The following is a 15,687-nucleotide window of genomic DNA, read 5'->3' as shown; positions in this document are numbered from 1 at the left end:
GCTGGAAGGACTTGGAGCATACTGAGTGCCCCCTCTTCACTTGCTGGTGGGGATGCAAAGGTGTAAAGGGACCAGGGTCAGCATCCAACTTCCTTCATGAAATGCTTATGAAGTTGACTTCCCTGAACTCTTGTTGGAAACCTTCCTTGAACCGCCTGGTATCCTTTCTCCTAGACTACATTTGTATTTCCTTTTATAAACCTCAATCCAAGTCAGCCCAGTGCTGTCGTTATTTGAGTAGATGTCTCATTCTTCCTGGGATGCCCTAGGCTCTTTTTAATCAGCTTGGGTATCTTTCAGTGCCTACCTAGCATGAGGCCTGGAACATTGGAGGCGCTCAAAATGTATTGATTGAATTGAGTGAAAGGTATTGAGTACATTCCGAATACTCTTACTGTGAAACCCAGGGCTTCCAACCATTACTTCTAAAACTTACGTTTGAGGGCTCTGAGGGGGATACCCTCATGCCTGGAATCTAAGTTTGTGAACAGATTCACAGCTACGGTGTCTACTGTCTTTCACGTGCTTGTGGGTTTGTTTTTTTTTTTTTTTTTGACATACAATAAACTGCATATACTTAAAGTGTACAATTTGATTTTTTTTTCTTATTAGTAATATATATATGGCAATCCCAGTCTCCCAATTCATCCCCCTCCATGTGCTTATGTTTTTTACATTTTAATTGTCTTGGCTCTCAGCCATTGTCTCTGCCCTGCCCGCCCCCACCTCCCCCCCCCACCCCTGCTTAAAAAGTATGGTAAAATATACTTAGCATAAAATTTACCATTTTAACCATTTTTATGTGTACAACTCAGTGTCACTAGCTACATTCACATTGTTATACAACAGTCTCCACTACCTCCAGAACTTTTTCATCTTCTCCAGCAGAAACTTGGTGCCAGTTAAACAAGAATGCCCCTTCCTTATATACATACAATGGAATACTACTCAGCCATAAAAAGAATGAAATAATGCCATTTGCAGCAACATGGATGAACCTAGAGATTATCATACTAAGTGAAGTAGGTCAGACAGAGAAAGACAAAAACCATATGATAGCACTTATATGTGGAATCTAAATTATGACACAAATGAACTTATCTGTGAAACAGAAAGACTTACAGACATAGAAAAACTTATGGTCATCAAAGGGGAAAGGGTGTCAGGAAGGGGTAAATGAAGAGTTTGGGAGAAGCGGATACAAACTACTGTATATAAAATAAACAGCAAGGTCCTACTGTATAGCACAGGGGACTACATTCAGTATCCGGCAGTAAACCATGATGGAAAAGAATATGAAAAAGCATATATAAAAAGTATAAAGAATATATAAAATACATATATCTAAAACTGAATCAGTTTGCTGTACATCAGAAACGAACACAACATTGTAAATCAACTATACGTCAATAAAAAATCAAAAAATAAAAAGAACATCCCCTTCCTCCCTCCCTCCGGTCCCTGGTAGCCACCATTCTACCTTCTGTCTCTATGGTTTTGACTGTTCTAGGTGCCTCATATAAGTGGAATCATACAATATTTGTCCTTTTGTGACTGACTTATTTCACTTAGCATCATTTCAGGGTTCACCCATGTTGTAGCATGTATCAGAATTTCATTCCTTTAAGTCAGCCATGGTCTTTTAAGACTCAAGGGTTTCAGTGTTGTTAGTTTTTGTAGCCAGAGGCGGATTTTTCTTCCAGATCTGTCCTTGGCCTTTTACTGGAATGGCGTTTCCAAGGGCATGCCCTGTTCTTCCTGAATGATATTCTTCTGGGGAGCTGAGTGACAAAACTGAGGCAATTAATGTCAGTGTAACAAATGAGCACCTACTGTGTGTTGGAGGCTCTACTTCTGACCAGAGATTTTCTTTTTAAGACTTTTTGATGTGGACCATTTTTATAGTCTTTTATTGGATTTGTTAGACTATTGCTTCTGTTTTACATTTTGGTTTTTTGGCTCTGAGACATGTGGGATCCTAGCTCCCCCACCAGGGATTGAATCCACACCCACTGCATTGGAAGGCGAAGTCTTAACCACTGGACCGCCTGGGACATCCCCTGACCAGAGGTTGATTGCACAGTCTTCTGGAGGGGACAGCTGTCTACTCTACTAACTATAGTATCATGTGCTAAGTGCTAGAAAAGGGACCAGAAGGGATCTGCTCATCTGCTGAGGACTGTGAGCGAAATTTAAGAAAGGTTCAAAGAAGGGGTCATATTTCAAATGGGCCTTGAGGGATGAATAGGTGTTCAAGGCAGAGAAAGAAGGGATGGCATTCCATGAACATCCTGAACCACAGCAAGTCAAAACACATGGTTTGTTGGAAGAATAGCGAAGGGCTGTGGATGTAGAAAGCTGGGGGGGGGGGGGGGGGGGATGGTGGGGGCCTTAGAGGAGCTCAAACACCATGCTGAGGAGTTCAGTTCGAGGGAACAGATCACTGGGCGACTTCATGCAGTTAAACTGACCCGATTCGATCGTGAGTTGACAAGGTGATGGGTGGATCTGAGTAGGAGAGATGGGGATTTGGAGAGCAGTGTGTATGGGGCAGGGAGAGTTGGGTGGCAAGGTGGTTGCAACATTTTAGGCAAGGGATGCTGAGGGCCTGGACCAAGGCAGCTACAGACAAGAGTTTGCTCATGGTCAGTAGTATTGGGTTTGTTGATGTAAGAGTTCATTGGCCCACCCCCACCTAGCTAGCCATTTTTAATATTCTGAAATTCTTATCATTTCAGCGCCAATTTAGAGTTTTGTTTTTGTTAAATTTCCATTAGACCTCTTATTGTAAACAGAGTGGCAAGAAGGGATTGATTTATAAAAGACAACTGGACAGGTTCCTGCCTCCAGGCTTTCAGCTCAGTAATGCACTTTTGGGGGTAGTTTTAATAGTCTTGCACATGCTAAGTGATGTGGGATCTAACACCTAGAAAGATATGGTCGTTAAGATTGTATGTAATACACATAGAATAGTTGGAATGTAACCAGAATTAGAACAGATCAACCAGGCTACATCAGGAGTGCTCTCTGCGCACCCCGTGATCTCCTGGTAACTGAAGAACTCACACCTTCTTATGAGTGAATGAGCTGAAACTTTGAAGAAGAAAGCTCAGAAATCATTGGCACAGCCATCAGAGCTTCTCTAACGGTCTGCAAAAAACTCAGCTCTTCACGAAGTACTTTGAAAGCCAGCCTAACAGGAAAAGACATAGCCCCTGTCCATATGCAGTTTATATTCTAAGTCTTAAAATGATAGCAGTTACTCTGGAAAATTAGAAAAACTTAAATTCAGTCAGTACTCTTAAAGAGTGATATGTCAGGAGGGCCCCAAAGGTTCACATGCAGAAAGGGAGAATACTACTTTGTACAAGTATTGAAAGAAAATACCCACAGTTGTTAGCTGACTAAATGCTGATTGAGGAAAAAGTGCTGAAATATACTAAAAATAAGATGAGTTTCAAAGAAAATGACCCTTTTGCGAACCTTTGCATTAGTCAGTTCCTTATTAGAATATTTTTTTCCTGTTTTAGTCACTGCTTTAAAAATGTGTATAAATATAGAAGATCAAGAGGAGTGAGATTAAAGTAATTTAAGGTGTAGGACATGGGTTTTAAAAGAAAAGGTTAGAGAAATTTGGGGAATTAAAATGGGCTGACTTAGTTATCTTCAGTATAAGAAAAGTAAAAGATTATTTACAGGCAAACCAGTGTGAATGATACAAGGAAGTTTAAACCACACACTCTTCCTTCAGGAGGGTTTAATCCAGTGGCCAGGTTTTCACTGTGCAGTTGACTAATCAAAAATTTTTTTTTTACGTTCTGAAGAAGCACTAAGTGAAAGGAAATGGCACGTGAAGTTGAGAATTATTCTGAATGAGCCACAGAGCCTAGCAGAACGCCTTGTAACCACCCATTGGGAGGTGAGGAGTTTCCTTCCTGGAGGCTAAGAGGGCTGAGCTAGAGAGCTTCCTGAGGGATTTGGACTGAAGGATCTCAATTATGTAATTTCTTTCCATTTTAAGATTAGAAGGAGCATTTAGGCAGAGGTAGGTCATTGACTATGCAGTGCCTGTAAGAGTCAGCACCCAAAATAAATGTATATTTCTAAGGTTTTAAACATAAAAAAAGAAAAGCTGTCTTGGTCATCCCAAAGGATATTCAGATTCTCCTTCTGTAGTTTTTAAAAAATTTTTATTTTATATTGAAATATAGTTGATTTACAATGTTGTGTTAGTTTCAGGTGTACAGCAAAGTGATTCAGTTATACATGTACATATATCCACTCTTCTTCAGATTCTTTTCACATATTGGTGATTACAGAATGTTGAGTAGAGTTCCCTGTGCTATACAGTAGGTCCTTGTTGATTATTTTATATATAGTAGTATGTATATGTTAATCCCAACTCCTAAATTATCCCCCCCACGGCCACCTTTCCCCTTTGATAACCATAAGCTGTAAATCTGTTTCTCTTTTGTAAATTATTTCATTTGTATCCTTCTGTATTTTTTCATCTCACTCTTGTTTGTGTACTTCTTAACAATGATTACAACTTGCAAATATTCCTTTTCTCCCCCATTCTTTTGTCTATCTTGCCCTTATAAGATAAGCACCAGAAGGACAGGGACCATGTCTGTTTTGTTTTTTACTGTTTTTCTAGCATCAAGAACAATGTTGACACATAGTAGGTACTCAAGAATAGTGGTTGACTAAATGGGAAAAGAATTTGAAAAAGAATAGATACATGTATATGTATAACTGAATCACTTTGCTGTACACCTGAAACTAGCACATTATTAATCAACTATGCTTCAGTATAAAATAAAAATTAAAAAAAAATAGTGGTTGAACGAATGAACGAGTGAGGCTGTGCTCCAGGGAGAAAAGGGTTGACAAGGGGAAAAAAGTGCTACAAAGACCAGTCAGTGGGTAATGGTCTCCTAGAAGGGATACTCACCTGGGGTTAAAGAGAAGGGAGAAGGGGGTGAGAGTGGAAGGAAGGGGGAAGGAGAGTGAATTCACAAGGTCTTTTCTCCTGTTGTTGCCTCTGCTTTAGGTAAGAATGTGTAAAAATGGGAGACCTGTAGTGTCGTAAAAAAACAGGAGACAGCATGGGCTAGTGCGCAGACACTAGCTCTGGGCAGCCGTTCATGATGACGTGCCACTGAGTAAAGTCTGTAGATTTTTTCTAAAACAGCCAAAGGCTCTCTAAAAACCTAGTTTTCCTGGTTTGTAAGTCATCTGGGAGTGTGTGTGTGTGTGTGTGTGTGTGTGTGTGTGTGTGTGTGTGTGTTTCAAGCATCTGACTCCTGTATTTATATTTTCTGCCCCTGGCCTTCAGATGTTTTCTGAATGACTCTAGATTAGATTATCTGCATTGAGCTAATGGAGCAGTTTTGCGGTGAACTGCCTCTGTGCTTTTGGACTATTCAACTCTTCTTGTCCTGAGTAGCCAAAAAAATATCTTGATTTGGTCTGGTCTGGTCTGGTCTGTTTTAGTCTAACTTAAGGACATGAAGTCCCAGATCTTAGGATGCTCACTTAAAACGACGTATTAACAAAGGACAAAACAAAATAAAATTAAACAAAACAAGGGGGAAAAAGTCACCTCTTCCCAAACAAAGAGTCCCACCCACACCCAAATAATTCACCTTACAAACCGTCCCGTGCTGATGGAGCTTTCCAGGGAAATTTTTTTGAAGCACTGGACTCTCTTCTAGCCAGAGGAGGATTCCAAGGGGAAGAGCAGAGGGCCACAGAGACAATTCTAACCCCGGTCAGCCCACCACACTCTTGCCACCTCTACTCTCTTCACCATGAGAAAGCAGGCTGAGAGTCTCTTCAGCTGCCCTCATTTAAGTGCTTTAAAGAAAAAAAGAGTTTTTTAAATTTAAGTATAGTTGATTTACAATATTGTGTTAGTTTCAGATTTATAGCTTTAAATTCTTTTCCATTATAGGTTATTAGAAGATTCTGAGTATAGTTTCCAGTGCTATACAGTAAATCCTTGTTGTTTATTATATATATAGTGTGTGTATCTGTTAATCCCATACTCCTAATTTATCCCTCCCCCACCCTTCCCCTTTGGTAACCATAAGTTTGTTTCCTATGTCTGTGAGCCTGTTTCTGTTTTGTAAATAAGTTGATTCGTATTATTTTTTTAAATTCTACATATAAGTGATATCATACAATATTTGTCTTTGACTTATTTCACTTAGTATGATAATCTCTAGGTCCATCCATGTTGCTGCAAATGGTAATATTTCATTCTTTTTTATGGAGTAATATTCCATTATGTGTATATGTGTATGTATCTGTGTGCCACATCTTCTTTATCCATTCATCTGTCAGTGGACGTTTAGGTGGCTTCCATATCCTGGCCGTTGTAAATAGTGCTGCAGTGAACATTAGGGTGCATGTGTCTTTTTGAATTAGAGTTTTCGTCTTGTCCAGATATATGCCCAGGAATGGGATTGCTGGATCTTGTGGTAGCTCTGTTTTTAGTTTTTTTTAATGACCCTCCATACTGTTTTCCATAGTGGCTGCACCAATTTACATTCCCACCATCAGCGTAGGAGGGTTGCCTTTTCTCCACACCCTCTCCAGCATTTATTATTTGTAGACTTTTGGGTGATGGCCACCTGACCTGTGTTTTTAAGAAGTGCTTTTAGTAACCACAGAAACACAGAGAAATGCAGTGAGAGCCTTGAGCCTATGGGTTTTTCCAGAATCATTTTGAGAAACTTATTGTAGCAGTGGGGCCCCCATGTTTGGAAGCCATCCCTGATCTTCCGTTTACACATCTTTGGAGGGCCTTGGGCTGTAGTGGCTCAGAGGTCCCCTGCCAAGACCTCTTTAGAACAGGGACGATAAGGAGCAAATGTTCCTTCTGCCGATGCGCCCGTGTCTGAGCCCTTGGAATGAGAATAACAGCGCCTTTCATTTGTCAAGCCGCTTCTAAAATATTTGCTTTTGTTATCTGGTTCCATCCTGATAATAACCGTGTGAGAAAAGCAGGGTGGCATTCTTCTTGTCCTTGTACACACTCAGGGAAGCTGATGCACAAAGAGGTTAAGTAGCCCGGTTGGGTAAAGGGCAGAGCAGGGACCAGACTCCACGTCTTTTTGTCGTGAAAGCAGATGCAGTGCAAGGTGGGCTCTTGTGAAGCAGTCCCGAAGACAAGTAACAAAGCGTAGAGAGCCTGATGCTGTGAACTTGAGCTTTTAGAGGCGAACGGGTATTCATTCTTCCTCATTAGTAACATAGGGAATCCGTGTCCTCTGGGCCTCGGTGGTGGAGAGGCCTCACCTAGACGGGCACTGTTTTCTAGTGACCTAGAATTTAAGTGCTAGAGAAACAGCAGGGTCTTTTGAGAGCAGGACAGAGAAGAGAGTGAGTCTGAGGTGGACTAAGCTCAGAGGAGTTCTTACATCGACAGGTGGCGAGGGTGGCAGAGTCCCTGTCAGGCTTGCCTCCTGCAGCCCAGCTGCCCTTCCAGGCCCAGACTGCTAGGAGCCGGGTGTTTCCAGGACAGCTGCGTCCAGGGCTGTACGTCTTTGCTTTCTGAGGTACCTCTTTACCTTTCGAGTTCTAGAAATGGCATCGGGGTGTCATCTTGACCCCATTGGACACAGGGCCTGCGAGTTGGTGAGCCCTCTGCTCCCCAGCGAACACTTTGTACAGTCAGGTAGGCCTCTCCGCCAAGGGACCAACTCCTGCGTGTTTGAGAAGGAAGACAAACCTGTATTTTGTAGAAAGGGCCTATTGTTCCCAGGGAGTGCTTGTGGCCAACTTCTCGGGCTCCTTTGGCTGACTCTGAAGAGGGAACTGAGGTCAGAATGCTAACCAGCAACTTGCGAGACATCAACAATCAAACCTCAGGGAACTCGTAAGAAAGTAAACAAAAGTGCTCAATTTCAGATTCCAGAAGAAGGGCCATGGTGTCAGAGAGGCTGGAGACGAAAAAAAAATGTGCTGCTGAGGAAAAACAAAAATTCTCACCCCCTGCTTCTTCAAAGGGTAGCCTTGAGCAAAATAAAGAAATCCTGCAGTGGGGGCTGGTTCTCCGCTTGGGGGTTGCTGTGGCGGGTGGCTCACCCTCGGAGAGGTGGTCTCCTGAGCCCAGAGCTGGCATACCTGTGGGGATCACGCCCTCTCTGAGCTGCAGGATTTGCCGGTGGGATCTGGACACAGACTGTGGTTCCAGTTGCGCACTGCGCATCCGACCGTTCATTTCATGCCCTCGCTTTTCCATCTAGTTCCAGGCAGCAGGCTGAAGGAGCGTTTTCTTCTAAATATGAGAAATGTGGGGGTCATTGGACCCCGCGTGTCGGTCCCATAGGTGGGTCCACGAAATGGGCTCAGTTTGGGTTAACCCCTGACGATGTCCCTTCTCTTAGTGTCAGCAGAGAACTCTTTGCCCCTCAATGACTGCCCTTCAGTCTCCTTCATATAGATTTGTGTATTCTAATCTGGACTTTTTTTTTGATTCAGTGCCAGCTTAGACAAACGCCAAGTCCTATACATGGCAGGTGGCCAAAATGATCTATCCTTGAGTCCAGCATGGTGGAAAGTGCATTGACCGTGGAGTGGAGGGACCTGGTTCTGGTTCTTATGCTGCCAGTGACCTGACGTGTCACCAAGCTGGTTGTGTCACTCCACAGGGCCACCTTTGCCTGTTAATTGATGAGGCCGGGCTAGACCATGGCTGTGGGAATTTTAATCTCAGCCTTCTCTCCATCTAAATTATAGCATATTAAGTGACCTTTGAACAGGATCCACTTACAAGCTATCTGAAGTCTACCCATTCCTCTGCAGCCTCTCTGCTTACGATTCTCCCAGCCTGATCCCCTCGAGTTTGGCGAGTAGAGAAGTCATCCCCACCCAGCTCTGTGGCAAGCACACACCAAAAGCTCTACTTCTTCTCCAGGCTGACATTTGGTTTCAGCGAGAGAGAGCGTTCACCACCACACACAGCCTTGATCTCCTTTGTCCAAAATTGGAATAAGCCAGAGCTGGGGTTCATGGGACAAATGGGAGCAGCTTAAGTTCAGGGTTTTGGAGTCCTGATGAGAAATATTAACAGTGTATGGACTAGGGATTGAAGCCATGTAAAGCGCTCCTACTGTTGACTCTTTGGGGAGTCCTGTTGCCTCCTAGCCACTGGCTGGACTAGGCAGGAAGCTTGCTGAAAGATCGGAAATTTGCTTGGGGACTTGGCTAGAAGCGCTGTGGTGCTGTAGTATATTTCTAAGGACCCTCGGGGCTGAGGTTCCGCACCCCTGGGAGGTGTTTCCCACTGGTCTCTCCCAATCTGGACGTCTCGGAGGTCCTGGGCACCCACCTGTCTTGTGTGCATCCCTTCTACAAGCCTTGCTGTGTTATCCTTATTAACATGGGTACCTTTTATGGTACACCACCACGTGAGACGGGCATTGTTTCATCCTAGGCTTGTAAAAATCATGCATGTGACCCTGCCTGGCTTCTGGTCCTTCCAGCCAACTTTTGGAGCTGTGAGTGCCTTCCATACAGCTGAAACCCGGCGCCACTCAAGCAGCTCTGCTGTTCCGCTGGTGTACTTTTGTTACCCTTGCCCCCACCTACCTTGTTTTTCAGCCTCCAGTGAGTTTTTATCGAGTCACTCAGACATTCAGCCAGACTGCATGGGGGAATAAAAAAATGTTGTAAGAAACTGCTCCAGAACTTCAGGGACTTAGAGTCCATGTGAAAAGGAAAGGGCTCAGTGCATGAAGAGTCGTCTAGCAACATCAGCCCATGGATGGAGGAGACAAAATGATCAGAGAAGGCAAGAGTCCTGCTCAGGAGGGGTCGGGAGGCTGGATCCAGGTGGCAGTCCTGTGCCATGGCCTGAAGGCTTGGCTTTTCTCCCTTTCTCTTATATGTAACATTTGATATTGTACACAAGAAGGCATGCGAGTTACAAAGCATAGTGATAAAATGAACCTCCCTGCCTTCCCACCCGAGTTAGCCATCATCTTTAATTTGGTGGGTTTTATTCCTGCCCTTTATTTTAAAAAAATATTTATTTTATTTACTTATTGGCTGCGTTGGGTCTTTGTTGCTGTGCGCGGGCTTTCTCTAGTTGCGGCGAGCAGGGGCTACTCTTCGTTGTGGTGCACGGGCTTCTCATTGAGGTGATTTCCCTTGCTGTGGAGCTCGGGCTCTAGGCGTGCGGGCTTCAGTAGTTGTGGCTTGTGGGCTCTAGAGTGCAGGCTCAGTAGTTGTGGTGCACGGCCTTAGTTGCTCCATGGTATGTGGGATCTTCCCAGACCTGGGCTCAAACCTGTGTCCCCTGCATTGGCAGGCAGATTCTTAACCACTGAGCCACCAGGAAAGTCCTGATTCCTGCCCTTTTTTGGGAAAAAAAAAAACTTTTTTGGAAGTCTTTGTAGAATTCATATGTTTTCATTGGAGATCTAATTTTCTGTGACATGGAATTTCTGAACAAGGGCATACGTGATGGTTAATATTATGTGTCAACTTGGCTGGGCCACGCTGCTCAGATATGTGGTTAAAGATTATTCTAGATGTTCCTGTGAAGGTGTTAACAGATGAGATTAACATTTAAATTGATAGACTTTGAGTAAAGCAGGTTGCTCTTCATAATGTGGGTGGGCCTCATCTAATCAGTTGAAGGTCTGAACAGACCAACAGACTAAGCTCCTCCAAGGAGGAGGGGATACAGCAGACAGCCTTTGAACTTGAACTCTAGCATAGGCTCCTGCCTGGGTCTCTGCAGATTTTGGACTTGCCAGCCTCTATGAACGTATGAACCAATTCCTTAAATCTCTTCCTATGTATATACATGCATGCCATTGGTTTTCTTTCTCTGGACAGGCTTGACTAACACAACACATCACACTTCTCCACCTGCCACGTAGGTAGCCTTACAGAATTGAAGAGCAGAGTATTCTTACGTCAGGAGAGCAGTGGTCTATTAGTCACATGCTGGGAAAGCATTTGGCTCATTCTGGCCCAGGCCATGGAAGAGAAACCTTGATTTTAGAGTACTCTTTTCTCCTCTTTAGCTTTTTTTTTTTTGCACGGCATGTGGGATCTTAGTTTCCAGACCAGGGATCGAACCCATGCCCCCTACAGTGGAAGCGTGGAATCTTAACCACTGGACCACCAAGGAAGTCCCTTTTCTCCTCTTTAGTGCGCTATCCCCTTCTAAAGTCCTCTGGTCACTCAGATACCCTCTCCTACTCCCCGCCCCCCCCCCCCCCCCCCCCCCCCAACAAATACATCCTTCCTCTCCCAGCACACATGCAGACCATACCTGCATGTTTCCATACCTTCTATGTGGAACCTTGTCCTGCTTGTCACCAGAACAGACACCTAGGTTCTCTGAGCCCACCTCCTCACCTGCCCGAGGATTGGGGGCCGTGGTCCATCTGTGTTTATGATGTGTCGCCATGTACCGGATACTGATCAACATGCTTGTTTACCTGTTTCGCCTGCATTTTCTTCCCAGCAGCAGGCCCGAGTGGTAGGTGCTGTTATCCTGCTCACTCTGCAGTGGGAAGACGGCAAGACAGTCGCAGAAGTGGGGTCTGGATCCAGGCCAGCTGACCTCAGAGGTCCCGCTCCTAACACCTTCTAAACACATTATAAACTGGGAAGTGCTCTGCAAATGTAAGCTAGAGCTGTTGTTAAAATACACCCACTGCACTGGGTCCCTGTGCTCTGTAAGTTGGTGGACATTTGAGGAGCTGATCCAAGCCAGTGAGTTCGTTGGTGGGAATATATTGCCCTTCCTGGAAAGCTCTGGTTCTTTGATAGCAGCCTCTCATGGCCATAATTCCTGAGCCCCCACGAGAAGTTCTGTAGGGGCCTTTGGGATGGTTAGGGGTGAGTGGGGTCTTGAGCCTCCCCTGAGGTCACACCAAGAAAGCCACTCCGACTTTGTGTTTAAACAGATCCCGAGACTACAGTGTGGCCTCTCGAGACTAGGCGACCCCACACTTGGCTCAGGTCAGGGCCCCTTAGCTCGGAGGGTCCAAGACCGCTGCCAGGCCTGGCAAATATTTAGCACTTCCTCTCCCGCCCAGGACCATGGCAACTGTTGCTAATAACCACGGCACTCTTCAGGATAACCCGTGCTAACCGACTGAGTTGGGCAAGTCGCATGAAGGGTCTGCACATCCTACAGGGGATCTGGCTGTACTTGGAAAAAGGAGCCTGGCTTTGGTCTTGCCTCTTCTTTCTCTTGTTCCCAGCTATATCCTCCAGGTTTCCCACACTGGCTCCACCTATTATTCTTGTTTCCTCAGTGTTTTTAGCTCTTTTTCCTGTCTGATAAGAAGTGAAATGGTCCAACACAGCTCAATTTCTAAAACTGGTTCTAAAGGAGTGAGTTCCATCCTTTCGTGGAGACTCATTCAGTTTTTGAGCGATGGCAGTGCCTTGAGAGGAGGACATCACCCACCAGGGAGTCCTAGGAGTCTCTCTACCTGCGAGGTTCGTTTCTCCATCCTAATTGCGGAAAGAGCAGAAGTTACTGCATTTAAGTGTAGAAATATTTTTTTTTAATAACTGTATACAGTATTGTTTTATTTGGGAACTTTATTTTTTTTTTTTTGCTGTATATTTGCACAAGTTTATTTTTTTAATTAACTTTTATTGGAGTCTAGTTGATTTACAGTGTTGTGTTTCTGCTATACAGCAAAGTGAATCAGTTGTACATACACATATATCCATTCTTTTTTAGGTTCTTTTCCCATATAGGTCATTACAGAGTAATGAGTATAGTTCCCTGTGCTATACAGTAGGTTCTTATTAATAGTTATCTATTTTATATATAGTAGAGTGTATATGTCAGAAATATTCTTTTTAAAATACCTCCCTTCTTTTTCCTTCATATATCCTGGTTCACTCTCTCCTGGACTCTCACAGAGACACTGGTATGTAGAGATACTGTTTCTGATCCCAAATTCCTTTTCTGAAGGAGAGAGAATATTTGTGGATGCCGTGTTTTCTGAGGGACATCCTTGCTGCACGCTTGACTTTCCAAACATTTCTCCCTAAAGCATTTTCAAAACATCAGTCATACAAGGTAACAGTGGTTTCTGGGTCCTTTTCGGGGCATGCTCATAATTAGTAAAAAAAATAGAGGAATACTCATCTGAAGTCGTGATTTATATGTCATTTCCTTGTTTTCTTCAAGATCATTATTTTTGAACCAGTGAGTATTTTGATCAACATTTTTTGAAGCATAATTGTGCAGTATTTCCCAACCTTCCTACCCCCGTGGGTGGAATTGCATCAGCGAATCATTTTTCTCTATTTTTTTCCGCTGTCTCCTGTTTTGTCAAGGCTCCAGCAAACCCCAGCCCCTTTTCGGTGTTTTTCAGTCCAGAAATTTTAGCGTGGCATCTGTGGTTGTGTTAATTTCCCATCATTATTTTCCAGCCCATCAAGGAAGCCTCCTAAAAACAAAGCACTTTGATTAATCCTCAGGTGAAGGTTTAAACCGTGGTAAGCAGGGACCCTCTGTCTCACATTTTAGCAATCGCAGAAGTTAGAAGGACAGTGATCTTATCAGCTGTAGGCAAAGCGAAGTGCTTTCCTTATATTCGCCTTTGCTTTATTCTCTGTTTCATCTACCCAATCTGTTTTAAGGGATAAAAATGCTATTAAAAACATTTTACGTATGGTCAGAGTTGCAGCATTTTAACCTGGCCTGAGACTTAAGATGAAATGCCAGCTATACAAGTGGTCTGTGTGGGGTAAAGGACCTGGACCCCAGTCTCAGTCCATCATTTCCTAGAAGTGTGACCGCGGGAAGCCTCTCAGAGATGTACCACCTCATCCTAAATGGGGATGATGTTACTGGCTGTGCCATCTCTATCAGTCAGGAGTCTCCAGAGAAACAGACCAGTAGGCTGTGTGTATAAGTATGGAGAGAGAAAGAGAGACAGACAGACAGACAGACTGAGTTATTTTAAGGAATTGGCCCACAGAGTGGTGGAGGCTGGCTAGTCCGAAATCTCTAGGACCAGCCCCAGGGAAGAGTTGATGCTGCAGCTCCAAAGGCAGTAAGGAGGCTGATTTCCCTCTTCCTGGAGGACCTCAGTCTGTTTTAAATTAAGGGCTTCAACTGATTGGATAGACCCACCCACATGAAAGAGGATAATCTGCCTTACTCGAAGTCCACTGATTTAAACATTCATCTCATCTAAAAGGTAACCTTCACGGCAACATCTAGACTGGTATTTGACCACATATCTGGCTTCCATGGCCTGGCCACGTCGACACGTAAAATTCACCCTCACACCAGCTCTCAGGGCTTTTATGAGGATCAACTGTGAGTAGTCAGGAGCTGAAGGCGTGTAGGGAGGAGGCAGCTGTCCTTTCATGCTTCTCTCTCTCCGCCTCCTTTACCTCCTGACTTTTTCTTCTCTCACTTTTACCCCTTCCCTCCTGCTTCTGGCCTGTGCCCTCTTCTCCCACCCTGTCTGCCCGAGGTGGGGACACGTTGTGAAGTGAGGTGAAGGAAAGCAACCCAGTGTGGGATGAATTTATCGTGGAAAGAGAGCAGACCTTGAGGTCATTCAGACTGGAGTTAATCTCACCCTTATATGATCATGGGCAAGTGAACATGCCTCTCTGAGCCTGTGGTCACTTATCTCTAAAATGGGGATAATAATCTTTATCGGATACAATTCTTGTGTTGTGCATTTCCCTTGCTTCCAAATATTTGCCCATCTCAGAGTCTTTTGTAGATTTAAAACATTATTCATTTTGAACTCCTTCAGGTCTTATGTGCCTAGACTTCCCATTAAGAGAAGATTAACTGTTTTACAATGATTGTAAATCATTGTTTCAGTGAAGTCTCCTAGTGACTGTTCTCATGTGTTAGTCTCCTTTGCTGTTTCTGAAACGTGCCAACCACACTCTGACCTCAGGGCTTTTGCACGTGCCGTTTCCTCTACATGCAGCTCTTCCTTAGACAATGGCATGGCTGATTCTTACACATTTTCCAGGTATCTGCTCACATGTCACCTTCTCAGAAAGGTGTTTGCCTGATCACCTTACATAATAATATAATCTCTCACTTTCAGTTGTACTTTCCTTGCTTTTTTCCCTGTCACAGTGCTATCGGAAATGAATATTTTCTGTCTGTACCCTTCACTGGTGGTTCTCAGCCTTGGGTGTCCATGGTAATCACCATGGGAGTTTTTTACAGCCCTGAGGCATGCTAGAGCAGTTAACTCGGGAACGCTGGGGACGAAGCCCAGGCGTCAGTACTTTATGAAACTTTCCAGGTGATTTCTGTGGGCAGTCGAGGCTGAGAACCATGGCTCTCGTCTAGAGCCTTTCTACAGAGAATGTGGACTGGTGGCGTCGGCAGCACCCAGCTTATTAGAAATGCAGGTGCTTGAGCCCCGCCCCACACCCTCTGAGTCCTGTTTTGCTGTTTGGCAGGATCCCCAGATAATTCAGATGACGCCAAAGTTGGAGATGCACTGTCCTGCGGTGTAGGCTAGTGGCCTCATTTTGTGGCATTCCTAGTGCCCGCACAGTGCCTCGCACATAGTAGCACTCACTAAATACTTATTGAGTGAATGATGGATTCAGGTTAGAGCTCAGAGGAAGAAGGAGGTGATAAGGGAAAGAGGACAGAGAAAGAGAGGGAAGGGAAGACAGAGAAGAAAGCTCTGCCCGCGC

General features: G+C 44.3%; 1 protein-coding gene across 4 annotated transcripts in view; it reads left to right on the top strand.

Annotated features, from left to right (window-relative positions):
- ETV6 (ETS variant transcription factor 6) overlaps positions 1 to 15,687 on the top strand; it is a 238,572-nt gene that overhangs the window by 45,638 nt on the left and 177,247 nt on the right. Inside the window, exon 2 of one of the 4 annotated variants that reach the window (XM_057701538.1) lies at positions 14,202 to 14,323. The exons of the other annotated variants lie outside the window; for them this stretch is intronic. The gene's annotated coding sequence lies outside the window, so the exon portion shown is untranslated. The remainder of the gene's footprint in view (positions 1 to 14,201; positions 14,324 to 15,687) is intronic. 4 annotated transcript variants of the gene reach the window in all.

This window comes from Hippopotamus amphibius, chromosome 12 (genome assembly GCF_030028045.1).
Source record: "Hippopotamus amphibius kiboko isolate mHipAmp2 chromosome 12, mHipAmp2.hap2, whole genome shotgun sequence".
In the NCBI taxonomy this organism is placed as follows: Eukaryota; Metazoa; Chordata; class Mammalia; order Artiodactyla; family Hippopotamidae; genus Hippopotamus; species Hippopotamus amphibius.
The sequence above is the reverse complement of the archived record's forward strand: the minus strand, read 5'-3'. Positions and strand labels throughout refer to the sequence as shown.